The 14,547-nt window shown below is 41.8% G+C and overlaps 1 pseudogene; it reads right to left on the reverse strand.

Moving 5' to 3' along the window:
• Window positions 1-2,766: 2,766 nt before the first annotated feature.
• LOC106797388 (uncharacterized) lies at window positions 2,767-10,157 on the reverse strand (annotated as a pseudogene).
• Window positions 10,158-14,547: the final 4,390 nt, after the last annotated feature.

Consider the following 14,547-nt stretch of genomic DNA (forward strand, 5'->3'; position numbering starts at 1 on the left):
CTGTTCTAATGTTTTGATTTTATGAGCAAGATGATTTTGGTTTTTTTTTTTGTTTTTGTTGGTGGTTCACGGAGGAGGAGGGTGTTGCTGAGTGGTGGCTGGTGGTGGCTAGTGGTTCACGGAGGGGGAGGGTGGTGTTGAGCGGTGGCTAGGCCGATGGTTAGTGGTGGCTTGGCTGTTGGTATTCCGACTGTTCGTATTCACCTCTGCCCTCTCTCTCCGACATGCACAGTAATTAATGCCGCATTTAAAGGTCATAATTAGGGTAAAAAAACGAAGAGCCCCTCTGGGCCTGGACCGAGAAAACCGAAAAGAAAAAAAGAAAAAAAGGAAAGGAAAAGGAAAAAGAAAGAAAAAGAAAGAAAAAAAGCAAAATATAAAACAGCAAAATAATAAAATAAAATAAAATAAAATAAAAAAATAAATAATAATAATAAAAAAAAAATAAATAAAAAAACGAAAAGAAGATACTAATAAAGATATTAATAATAAAAAAACGGAAATAAAAAAAAAACACTTAATAAAAGGAAAAGAAAAGAAGAAAATAATAGCTAAAAATAAAAATAATAATAATAAAAAAAGGTACATAAATAAATAATAATAATAAAAAAAGGGGCGTCTTCAAAACAAAAATGAGGTATTTTAAAATACCTCCCTGCCGAAATTTCATCTGAAATGATGGAAATTTCCGGCTTAAAAGACGAGAAAAAGAAATAAAAACGGGTCAAAAATGGGGTATGACAGATGCCCCTATTTAAGTCTCTTCGTTACGGAGATTTAAAAGTGAAACTTTTAAAGCGACGGGTCGAAGAGATTTAAATACAGAGTACACCATTTTTGACCAATTTCAACTACAAAATGCTATGAATGCACTGTTATGCACGTAATGTTGCGAATGCTTGCGATGCAAGTATGAATGCAAGACGAGGTAAATGGCTCGACTGGGAATAACAAAACCAAATGGTACCCGATTTTGTTAAAAAAAAGGGTCCGACTGGGGATCACATGGTTTTGCTGGGGATAAATGTCAGTTGTTCGGGTTATTGCCGAACTAGTCACTGACGACAAAGGGACAAAGATAAATGTCAGATGTTCGGGTTATTGCCGAACTAGCCAACTGACCAGAATTGAAGATAAATGTTAACTGTTCGGGTTATTGCCGAACTAGCCAATCTGACAAAAAACAAAGATAAATATCAACTGTCCGGGTTATTGCCGAACTAGCCAATCTGACAAAAAACAAAGATAAATATCAACTGTCCGGGTTATTGCCGAACTAGCCAACTGATAAGGGACAAAGATAAATATCAACGGTCCGGGTTATTGCCGAACTGATCAACTGACAAGAAACAAAGATAAATGTCAACTGTTCAGGTTATTGCTGAACTAATCAACTGACAAGAAACAAAGATAAATGTCAACTGTTCAGGTTATTGCTGAACTGATCAACTGACAAGAAACAAAGATAAATGTCAACTGTTCAGGTTATTGCTGAACTAGTCAACTGACGAGAAACAAAGATAAATGTCAACTGTTCAGGTTATTGCTGAACTAATCAACTGACAAGAAACAAAGATAAATGTCAACTGTTCAGGTTATTGCCGAACTAGCCAACTGATGACATGAAATAGAGGCAAATGATGCACAAGCTGTTCATTAAAGAAATTGCCACTTGGCGGAGAGAGGGTGACACCTTTGGATCAGACCCATTGGGGATGACACTCGGGGAAATAGAAGGTTACAAATTATTCATGATTGATTGAAATGAAAAGGTAAATGAAGCAAGACTCATGATGGTTAATGCAGCCATGTACGCATGATATTGTCTTTATTGTGTATGCATGAATGTGTATATGTATGAATGCCTGAATGACGACACGACTTGTATGACTGTATGGAGGATTGACTTGTATGATTGTGTGAATGATAGATTTGGTGGAACAAGATTGGACAGGTAAGATTGAAAGTGACCCGACGTCGCATCACAAACACTCGGCAATCTTCAATGGGGATGATGCCACTAGGGTATATCAAAATAGTGACGGGGTAAAGCCCGCAGCAACTGATGGGGAATAAACATTTCTTGGGAGAACGTGCCAATCCAAAAAACATGGTAGAAGAGCTGGTGCTTCTGTGGTCATGCTTATTATTATTATTTATTTATTTATTTATTTTTTTTTTTTTTTTTTTTTTTTTTTTTTTGAAAAAAACAATTGACCTCGTGCAACCTGCAAGGTTTACCCATTCTCAGGGTAGCTGTTGACACACCCTTCATCTATTCACGAGTTCAAAGAAAAAGTGTTTTGTTGTTTGTGCTTCTCAAAAAGACATGAAAGAAAATTTATGATTTTGAGAAATATTTTGTTTCAAATGCTACCATAAAAAAGGAAAGGTTTTATAAGCTGAATAAATGAGAATTCCAAATGAAAGGCAACAGGCTCAAATTTATTTGAAAGAGTGGTGACCTGCCAATGGCATGGCTCCACTGATCTTACAAAGTTTGGAAAATGATAAATATAAATCGAAGGTTCATTGAACACAATAACCATTGTTCCCTCTGACAACCTTGAATTCCACTGTTTGGATGCTTCAGATTCAGGGTCTCCCTGACATTCCATTGTGCCTCAAATGAACGAAGATCAGCTCGATGCAGTTACTTTGTCTTTTGGTCCTTAACTTTTGCATAGGTCGCCCTTTCGGGTTTTCGACCTATCAGGCTAATTATTTTTTCTGTTTGATGTCTCTAATTTTTGCCTGGGCCGCCCTTTTGGGTTTTCGACCCACCGAGACGCTCATTTTTGCCTAAGCCGCCCTTTCGGGTTTTCGACTTATCGAGCTGTTCTTTTATTTTTTTTAGACAAAGTATTTCTTGACTGCATCCGCATTCACGGGACGAGGGAGCTCATCCCCATCCATAGTCGTAAGAATCAGCGCACCACCAGAGAAAGTTCTCTTGACGACATATGGGCCTTCGTAATTAGGCGTCCACTTGCCCCTAGAGTCGGGTTGGAAAGATAAAACCTTCTTGAGAACAAGATCTCCTTCTTGAAACACACGAGGACGAACCTTCTTGTCGAAAGCCTGCTTCATCCTCTGTTGATAAAGTTGTCCGTGGCACAAGGCCTTCATGCGTTTTTCTTCAATTAGATTCAACTGATCATATCTGCTTTGGCACCATTCAGCTTCTGATAACTGGGCCTCCATTAGAACTCTCATTGATGGAATCTCAACCTCCACAGGGAGTACTGCTTCCATACCATACACCAAAGAGAAGGGGGTTGCCCCTGTTGAAGTACGCACTGAAGTGCGATACCCATGCAAAGCATACGGTAGCATCTCATGCCAGTCTTTGTATGTGACCACCATCTTCTGCACTATCTTCTTGATATTCTTGTTTGCAGCTTCAACTGCGCCATTCATCTGAGGTCTGTAAGGAGAAGAATTGTGATGCTCAATCTTGAACTCTTCACACAAATCTTTCATCATCTTGTTATTCAAGTTCGTTCCATTATCTGTAATGATTCTGTTGGGCACACCATAACGGCAGATGATCTGATTCTTGATAAAGCGGACCACAACTTGCTTAGTCACATTTGCATAAGATGCTGCTTCAACCCACTTGGTGAAGTAATCAATAGCCACTAGAATGAAACGATGCCCGTTTGAAGCCTTCGGTTCGATTCTACCAATCATATCGATGCCCCACATAGAGAAGGGCCACGGAGAAGAAAGAACATTAAGTGTAGTTGGTGGTACATGAATTCTGTCAGCATAAATCTGGCATTTGTGGCATTTCCTTGCGTGTTTGCAACAATCTGTCTCCATCGACATCCAGTAGTAACCTGCTCTCAGCAACTTCCTTGCCATTGCATGTCCATTGGAGTGAGTACCAAAGGAGCCTTCATGTATCTCATGCATCAAAAATTCTGCTTCTTGCTTATCTACACACCTGAGTAGTACCATGTCAAAGTTTCTTTTGTACAAAACATCCCCATTTAGGAAGAAATTACCAGACAATCTTCTCAAAGTTCTCCTGTCTTTGTTGGATACTTCGGGTGGATATTCCTGGCTTTGAAGGAAACACTTGATATCATGGAACCAGGGCTTATCATCAACAACCTCTTCGACTGCAAACACGTGGGCGGGCCTCTCGAGGCGCTGAATTCTGATTGTTGGCAAATTGTTCCGGTGACTCACTTCGTACATGGAGGATAAAGTTGCTAACGCATCTGCCATCTGGTTCTCATCACGAGGGATGTGGTGAAGCTCCACTTTGTTGAAGAAGGTTAGCAAACGCTTTGCATAATCTTTGTATGGAATCAAGCCGGGGTGGCGAGTTTCCCATTCTCCTTTGATTTGGTTGATTACGAGAGCTGAATCCCCGTAAATGTCAAGGTTCTTGATTCTCAAGTCGATGGCTTTTTCAATGCCCAAGATACATGCTTCATATTCTGCCATATTGTTGGTGCAATCAAACTGTAACCTTGCAGCGAAAGGGAGATGATTACCTTCCGGAGTGATAATAACTGCCCCAATTCCATTGCCAAAGACATTCACGGCTCCATCAAAGATCAAACCCCATCTAGACTCGGGATCTGGACCTTCTCCCAGCAATGGTTCATCACAATCCTTCATCTTCAAGTGCATAATCTCTTCATCAGGAAAGTCAAACTTGATGGGTTGATAGTCCTCAATTGGTTGGTGAGCCAAATGATCAGCAAGAACACTTCCCTTAATTGCCTTCTGGGTGTGGTATTCGATATCATACTCGGATAACAACATCTGCCAACGAGCAATTCTTCCTGTCAGAGCGGGTTTCTCAAAGATATACTTGATCGGGTCCATTTTGGATATTAGCCAGGTGGTGTGGTTAATCATGTAGTGACGAAGACGCTTGGCAGCCCAGGCTAGTGCACAACAAGTTTTCTCAAGTAGGGAGTACCTGGACTCACAATCTGTAAACTTCTTGCTCAAGTAGTAGATGGCATGTTCTTTCCTTCCGGTCTCATCCTGTTGTCCGAGCACACAGCCCATAGAATCTTCTAACACAGTCAAGTACATAATCAGAGGCCTTCCTTCAACTGGCGGTATAAGAATTGGAGGTTCTAGCAGATAATTCTTGATACTATCAAAAGCCTTTTGACAATCTTCGGTCCAAACAACCCCTTGATCTTTTCGAAGCAACTTGAATATAGGTCCGCACGTGGCTGTCATGTGCGAGATGAAACGAGAAATGTAATTTAGACGCCCAAGAAAACCTCTCACTTGTTTCTCTGTTTGTGGAATCGGCATTTCTCTAATGGCCTTGACCTTGTCAGGATCTACTTCAATGCCTTTCTGACTGACAATGAAACCCAAGAGTTTTCCAGATCTAACACCAAAGGTACATTTGTTGGGATTCAGTCGAAGTTGGTACTTTCTCAGCCGTTGAAACATCTTCAGCAAGTACTCGACATGTTCTTCTTCAGTGCCTGACTTGACAATCATATCATCCACGTACACTTCTATCTCTTTGTGCATCATGTCATGAAAGAGAGTGGTCATGCCTCTTTGGTAAGTGGCACCTGCATTTATCAACCCAAAGGGCATTACCCTGTAACAAAAGGTGCCCCAAGGCGTGATGAAAGATGTCTTTTCTCTATCTTCGACTGCCATCTTGATCTGATTGTACCCAGAGAAACCGTCCATGAAGGAGAAGACCTTGGACTTTGCAGCGCTGTCAACCAATACATCGATGTGAGGTAGAGGAAAGTCATCTTTCGGACTAGCCTTGTTCAAATCCCGGTAGTCAATGCACATCCTGACTTTGCCGTCCCTCTTTGGAACAGGCACTATGTTGGCTAACCATGGAGGATACTCTGATGTGACAAGAAAACCTGCATCGATTTGCTTCTGTACTTCCTCTTTGATCTTGAGAGCCATATCAGGGTGAGTTCTTCTCAGTTTCTGTTTGACCGGTGGGCATTCGGGCTTCAAAGGCAAACGGTGCTCCACAATACGGGGATCCAAGCCGGGCATATCCTGGTACGACCATGCGAACACATCGGCATATTCTTTAAGTAATTCAATCACCCTTCGTCTGACAGTTGCCTCAAGCGATGCCCCAATCTTGACTTCCTTCTTATCTTCCTTGGTTCCCAAGTTAATCACCTCTACTACCTCCTCATGAGGCTGAATGGTTTTCTTTTCATATTCCAATAACCGAGCAAGTTCCTCCGGGATTTCATCATCCTCCTCCTCTTCAGCCTCGTAGACAGGAGATTCGAAGTTGGGAGAGAGTGCAGGGTTATTATGTTCAAAGGGCTCATAAATGCCTAGTCTGCATATGATTGATGATTGACTTTAGAAAATGAGTGAACAATGCAGACTTTTTATAATTAATTGAAATCAGAAAACAAAAATAAAATATTTTGGGTTTTTTGTGTTACCATTTTCCAGAAAGAGCAATAAGCATAGATATCGGGATAAACCACATTTTCCATTAATAAGAGTAGTGCTTGAAACAAAACAGCCCTACATAATTGCGCTTTCGTCCTGGGCAAGACGAAAGGATCCTTTTTTGAAAAACAAACAAACAGAAAAACAAAGACACATTACTTTGATGCATGAACCACTGAAGGGATGTCAACCGCGTCCCAGTTGCGAACAAGTTTTCCAGGTGTGACAAATGCAAGCACTATCTCTTCAGGAGCATCTTCCAAGACAGCATTGGCTTCTGGCGAGTTGTTGATGAACCCGGCGCTACAAAAGGTGCTAGTAATGGAGCTTGATCCAACACTGTTCGTTGCGGATCCTGCAGAAGAAGCAAATCCCAGTCCTTCACGGTTTTTACTCTCCAGCAACTGCACAACTTTTCCCCATCCTACACCTGTTCCTTCCTGCACCACTTTCTGTGCGCTCTTCCAAGTAGCAAAAGATACTTCATTTTTCTCTGGCTTTTTACCCTCTACAGTCAGGCCTTGGAAAGAGGTTCCTTTTGTTTCATCAGCACCAATAAAGGAAAAAGCTGACAAATGACTAACCAACAAGGCTTCCTCTCCACTCACAGTGATCAAACTCCCATTTCTGACAAACTTCAGCTTTTGATGCAAAGTGGATGTCACGGCCCCAGCTTCATGGATCCACGGCCTACCCAAGAGGCAACTGTATGCGGCTTGGATATCCATCACCTGGAATGTAATTTGGAAAACAAACGGCCCAATTGTAATGGGCAAATCAACCTCCCCGATAACAGACTTTCTTGATCCATCAAACGCTTTGACAACCACCCCGCTTCTTCTCATGGGGGGCCCCCGGTAAGAAAGTTGATCTAATGTGGATTTGGCCATTACATTCAATGAGGAACCAGTGTCCACAAGTACATTCGACAGAGCATCAGATTTGCAGTTCACCGATATATGTAACGCCAGATTGTGGTTCCTCCCCTCCTCAGGAAGTTCTTCATCACTAAAACTCAAATTATTGCAGGCAGTAATGTTTCCTACTATACTGTCCAATTGGTTAACAGTCACGTCCCTCTCCACAAAAGCTTGGTCCAACACCTTCATTAGAGCCTCACGGTGTGCTTCTGAGTTCAATAGCAGAGACAAAATGGATATCTTAGAGGGAGTTTGCAACAGCTGGTCTACTACTTTATACTCACTCTTCTGGATCAGTTTCAGAATTTCGTCATGATCAGAATTCTTGCTAGTCCCATTGGATTGGCCTACTTCCTTCCTTGTACCGGGGCCATTCACTGTCGCCTGTTTAACTGCCGGATCATTCACTTTCTTTGCAAGCAATGTGGGGATAACACGTCCATTCCTCAGAACCTTACTGTCACTAGCAATGTTGTCCACAGAAATCGCAGGAGTTAGAGAGGGCAAAGGCACCTCCTGCCCACCTTCCAACATCGTGGCACTATACTTGTAAGGGACCGCTTTTAGAGAAGCATACGGCATAGGTCCTGGCAAGCTAATCACCAGTGGAGTAGTAGTTGATTCCCCACTGTTATAGCTTATTTCCAACCGCTGAAACTCAGGGGTGATGACGCACACTTCCTTGTCCTTCCTCGTGATGATTAGTTCTCTATTGTCTATCAGCCTTTGTATGTCCTCTTGTACCTTCGGGCATCCTTTTACATTCACAGGACATATTTCACACGCTGCATGATCATGGTCAAACAGAGCTGCCTCGCACATCTTGATATGTATTGGGACCAGGGGAGTTCGGACGTGCTGGACGTTCAGGATGACACCGTCTTCATCACAATCTTGTATCATGTTGACAGTAGGCCCATGGTTCGGCAGAGGGTTCGCCTGAACATTGGGATTCTGATCTTTGAAGGATAGCAAGTTGGCCCGGACTAGTTTTTGCACTTCATTCTTCAGGACATAGCAGTTTTCAACGTCATGACCTGGGGCCCCTTGGTGGAAAGCGCAGGTTAAATCATGACGAAACCAGGGAGGTAAAACATCTGGTGTACGAGGGGGTGTTCTGACCTGGACAAGGTTTTTGGCGAGCAGGGCGGGGAGTAAGTCAGCATATTTCATCGGGATTGGATCAAAGGTTGTTTTCTGGCGGTTTTGTGAGTGATATGGTTGTTGGGGGGGTTGCGGGCGATTTTGTTGTTTTTGAGGGTATTGGGGCTGATGGTATTGCTGTGGAGGGTATTGTTGTGGAGGGTATTGTTGTGGAGGGTATTGTTGTGGAGGGTATGGGTAGGGGTAATGTGGCCTTTGTTGGTGATATGATGGGTTTGGGATAGCGGATGCGACATTCGCAACCTGACGATATGGGGTGAAATTCTGCTGAGGCTTACCATGAGCTACCATCCCCACCTCTTGATCTTTCTTCTTCGCAAAGTGGCCTCCAAACTTCTTGGCATTGCTTGCAGCAGGGACACTTTCCTCAGTCAAACGTCCCTCTCGGACACCTTCCTCTAATCGCACCCCCATGTTGACCATTTCAGTGAAGTCTGTTGGTGCACTTGCAACCATTTTCTCGTAATAAAACTGGCTCAGGGTCTTCAGAAATATTTTGGTCATTTCCCTTTCTTCCAACGGCGGGACAATCTGGGCAGCCACTTCCCTCCAACGCTGGGCATACTCCTTGAACGTTTCCTTCTCTTTTTGTGTCATCGCACGGAGTTGATCACGATCTGGGGCCATGTCCAAATTGTACTTATACTGCCGGATGAACGCTTCACCCAGGTCATTGAAAGTACGAATGCTCGCACTGTCCAAATTCATATACCACTTCAGAGCGGCCCCAGTCAGGCTGTCCTGAAAGAAATGAATAAGCAGCTTATGATTGTCAGTATACATGGACATTTTCCGCGCGTACATCACCAAGTGACTGCGGGGACAAGAGTTCCCTTTATACTTCTCGAAGTCTGGCACCTTGAACTTGTGAGGGATAGTAACATTTGGGACCAAGCATAATTCACAGGCGTCCTTCCCGAACAGATCTCTTCCTCGGAGGGCTTCGACTTCCCTTTGCATACCATCAAATCTTTCTTGGAGTTCTTCCATCTTGTCGAAGGCTACAACATTTTCAGCTTGGAAAATTGGTTCAACCTCTTGTTGAATAGTGTGAATCAGTGGAGCTGAATAAGTCATTGCAGCTTGAGGGAAAGAGGTATTGGGTTGCGGAATCGGTGCTGACTGCTGAGCAAAAGGCGGTGGAATTTCAGATACAGCGGGCTGGGGGCTTCCACAGACTGGAGGTGGCATTCCCCATGTACAACCTGGAGGCAAAAAGAGGGGTGGAGAAGTCACCGTAGATAGCGGGGTTGTGCTCACCAAGGGCTGCTCTACAGTAGCGGCGGCAGCTTGAGAGTTCTGGGCTGACAGGAGTGCACTCATCATGGTCGTCAACCTATCCATTCCCTCTCGTAAAGTGGCAACCTCCTCCCTGAGACTCTGATTTTCTTGTTCAACTATATCCATCCTCTTCCGATTGGCCCTGGTGTTGTAAATGCGAGTGGGTTTGTGGAGAATTCGTCGGGCCACTTTCCTTGGGCGGCGGTTGATTGACTCCCCCCCTTTTTGTAGTGAACACAGTGTGAGACTCGATTTAGAAACCACGAATGCAACATGATGCATGCTTATGCTTATGCAAAAAGAAAGGGAACAAATTATTATCGAAGAACTTGCTAGAGAAATTGTAAACATCATAAACTGAAACACTTCACTTAAGCATTGGAATATTACAAATTTTTTTTTTTTTTTTTTTTTTTTTTTTTTTACAAGTCAAGAGATTTCAGGAGCTAAAATCTAAACATAAGGTCCTAAGAACTTCAGACTCAAACTCCCGGAGTAGATGGGTCCTCGGAATCTGAATGTGCACGGGAGAACAAGTCCATAAACTTCCTCTTCCTTCTAGCATCTTGGTGGAGCAAAACGTCTTTCCGACGAAGCAAGTCGTCCTTCTCAATCATCCTCTGGTTCTGGATAAAAAGCTCACGGCTCTGTTGGGCTATCTTTCCCTTCAAAGTCTCATTCTCTTGCTCTAGCTCCTGGCATCTCCTCTTCCAAGTTTCTTTTTCTTGCCTTTCTTTGGTTAATTGTTCATGAAACTCTTCCTTAGTATCAAAGGGGATAGGCAAGGATGATGGTGGGATGGTGGACGATAGGTATCTAGGTAAGCGGTAGGGTAGACCAAAGCTCTTGGTCCTATCAATAACCCACTGGGTATAAGATTCGTGCACATAGTCTGATTTCTTTCCCAACTGACTTCTGTTGAGTCTGCGGATAGCGCTCCAAGCTTGTGCGAATCTTTCCCTTTTGTTCGAGTGATCTCCATGGTTAAGATAGAATTCATTAGTCAAGGCAAGGTTGTTTGGTTTTGTCTTTATCGGGTACCCGAATTTTCGTCGAGCGAGAAGCGGGTTGTAGCTAATTCCGCCACGCATACCCAAAAGAGGTACGTTGGGATATTCACCACAACTCACAATAATCTCTCCAACATCACTAGCTGCTTGGTACCAAACAATGTCAGATGGGTCAAGAGTCATGATTCGGCGAGGCCAGGAAAGCTTGTCATCATTGATCTTGAAGGCACGGGATTGAGGTAAGTGGAAGGTAAACCATTGATAGAGTAAAGGTGCACAACAAGAAATGGTTCCCCGGCCAGCCTGGGTACGGTCATGGATAGAATGGTAGGTATCGGCGAGTAGAGTGGGTACGGGGTTCTTTGTAAGAAAGATTTTAATGGCATTGATATCGATGAAGTTGTCAACATTTGGGAAGAATAAAAGGCCATATATAAGGAGGGCTAGGATAGAATGGAAGGCAAGTATACTAGCTGCTTCAGCAAATATGGAGGCTTGTTGGTAGAGGAAGTGGGTGGGAAGACCTTGGAGGCCTCCTTTAGAGGTAAGGTTTGCTTGGATGATGGAGGTTTTAAGATGGAGGGCGGCTGCGATGTCGGAGGGTTTAGGGGTAGGCTCAAAACCATGGAAAGGTATCTTGTCTGGCACAGGTAAACCGACTAGGTAGGAGTACTCTTCAAGTGTGGGGACAAGCTGGTAATCGGGAAATGTGAAGCAATGGTAGAGCGGGTCATAGAACTGAACCAGGGTCTCTAGGCATCCTTCCTCAACATCTACTCTAAGAATTCTGAGCAACTTCCCATGATGAGCTTGAAAATCAACTGGATCACTTACTAAAGATGCTAGCTCCCTTAATCTCAACAGGTCTGTTTTTTTGAAAAGGTACTTCCTAGTGCTTCTCAGTGGGATGTCCATATCTACAAAGTTTACAAAAAGCTTGTCTAAGTCCTTCGATAATTTGGATGAAAAAAAAAGAGTTTATGCATGGATGCATGTATGCATGATTATGCCACAGTATGGAGAAAACATGGTGAAGTTAAGTCCAAAATGTTGGAGTCAAGGGTAAACACGCCATTTGGTAAGGACTATGGTTTCATATGTACCTGTATCACGGGTTCTACCAAGTTCCCAAAGTCATTGACCACTTCCGGATATTGTCGGATTACGGGACTACTCCCGGTCCAACAACGTCCATAGGAAAGCCTCGTTTGAGTGTAGTATCGCGTATCAACCAATTCAAGACTACTCTTGATTAGCCACCGCACTACGTCCTAAAAGGCTAAGATGGGTTAAAGGTAACTAAAGGTCCTCAACTTCATAGGTCGCTTGGAAATATTAATGCTGAACACGACTACTCATGCCAACATAGTAATATTCCCAAGATCCCTCCATTGAGCGGGGTTATCACATGTGCCACATCCGAAACTCACTCTCGGAAAGACACTATGATTATACCACCATCCTATCTTATGTTTCCCTCAAGTCCGGGTGTAGGACTTATCTCACCACTCACGTAAAAGATAAACACTTAGGCACGTATTTACAGTTTCAAATAATAATAAAGCATAAAGATGAAGAAAAACAAGATAGGTTTAACCCACTTAGGAGTGTGATCCCCAGTGGAGTCGCCATTTTTCTGTCGCGGTGATTTTTGGATATCAAGCTATTGATTAGCATTGACTCGCATTTTTAAGATCACCACCGATCTTTTATTTTTCCGAAGAAAAGGGAGAAAGCTCGAAAAACCCTATTTTTGAGAGATCAAAGGTCCGGGGGTTGGTTACGCAAAGGGAAGGTACTAGCACCCTAAACGTCTATAGTACTCTATAGGAACCTCTTGCTTATTTTATCTTTATGCTAAATTAATTATTTGTTTGGAAATAAATGCTCAAGTGTGGAAAGATTAAAGAGGTGGGTTCAAAAGAAAGGAGAAGAAAAAAGTTTTTGTTTATTTTTATTTGATTTGGGAAGACAAAGTCTTTTGCCTACATACCCGAATGGGATCAAAATCATGTAGTTCGGAGTAGAAAGTCAAGTGATTGGTTTTGATTGATTTTAAAGTTCGAAAAAAGAAGAGTTTAGGCAAGGTAAGAGGCCGAAAAGGCATAGAAGAAATAAAAGAAGTGAGTTCGATTGATTTTAAATTAGAAAAAAATGTTTTGATTGATTAAAGATTGATTAAAGATTTGATTAAGAAAGAAAGAAAAGATTGACCCTTTTTTTTGAAATTTTGATTATGGAAAGTTTTTTTTTTTTTTTTTTTTAATTATGCGCCGGATCCCTTAAAATGACGTTGGATCAAGTGAGGGTCCCTTTTCCTCGGATACGGTTCAAATCACATGATACGGTTCAAATCACATGATCGTCCTCGGCGGAAAAGAGTGTCGGTGCAGATTCTCATTTTTTTTTTTTTTTTTTGTACATTGGACCTAGATACATTCTAATTGGCAATAATAAATAAAAATTGCAAATGCATTAAAATAAATATGCTGGAAGAAATAATAAAATGCATGAAATACAAAACAATAAATACATATGGTGCATAAAATAAATAAAGAAAATGAAATGCAAGACATAAAAATAAATATAATGCTGGAAATAAATAAAATAAAAAAATGAAAATAAAAATGCAAGACATAAAATAAACATGATGCTAAAAAATAAAAAAATGCAAGACATAAAGTAAATATGATGCATAGAATAAAAAATAAACAAAATAAAATAATAAAAAAAAAAAGCAAAACATAAAATAAGTATGATGCTGAAAATAAAATAAAACGAAAATAAAAATGCAATACAGAAAATAAATATGATGCTAAAAAGAATGCGAGACATAAAAATAAAATGCAAGGCAAAAATAAATAGGGTACATAAAATAAAGAAAATATAAGTGCAAGACAAAAATAAATATGTGGCTGGAAAATAAAATGCAAGACAAACAATTAAACATGATGCTGGAAAATAAATAAAGAAAATAAAAATGCAAGGCATAAAATTAAATATGATGCGTAAAAATAAAAATGCAAGACATAAAATAAATATGGTGCGTAAAAAAAAGAAAAAGAAAAGGGTGCAGTAAGGAAAAAAGGGGGGTGAGAGTAGGAATTGGAAAAGAAGAAAAAGAGAAAAAGAAAAAAATGGGCCAGAGGTGAGTCCAGCGGGCCAAAAAAGGAGAACCGGACCGGTTTGGTCCAAGGAAAAAAAACCGAACCGGTCCGGCCTCTATATAAGGGCTCGGGGCCGGTTTTTTCCCATTTTTAAAAAGCTTTTCTCTCTCTTCTCTTTTCTCTCTTCCCTTTTTCTCTCTTCTCTCTCTAGCACACACCGCCGGAAGTTGTTTACCGGCGCAGTGGCTGGCCGGCCATGGGTGGCGGCGCCGCCGCGTCGGAAACAGAGTCTCCTCCTTTTTTAAAAAAACTACATGTTTTGAATTCCTTTTTTCTCCTAGTTCTCAAATCCACCGTTATTTTTTGAAAACCAACACTGATAAAGCCTAGATCTAGCCTTGAATCTTAGAAAAAAAGGTGAACTACCTTTGTCCTTATGTTATCGTTTAAGCTTCAGAGTGAAAACGGTTACAGCTTGGGTTGTGGGTGTGGGTGTTTGACGCAGTGCTTGTGGTTGTGTGGGTGTGGGTGTTTGACGCGGTGCTTGTGGTTGTGTGGGTGTGGGTGTTTGACGCGGTGCTTGTGGTTGGTGGTGTTTGGTGTGGGCTTGGACGAAAGCTAGTTGAG

Source organism: Glycine max, chromosome 19 (assembly GCF_000004515.6).
Source record: "Glycine max cultivar Williams 82 chromosome 19, Glycine_max_v4.0, whole genome shotgun sequence".
NCBI classification, from domain to species: Eukaryota; Viridiplantae; Streptophyta; class Magnoliopsida; order Fabales; family Fabaceae; genus Glycine; species Glycine max.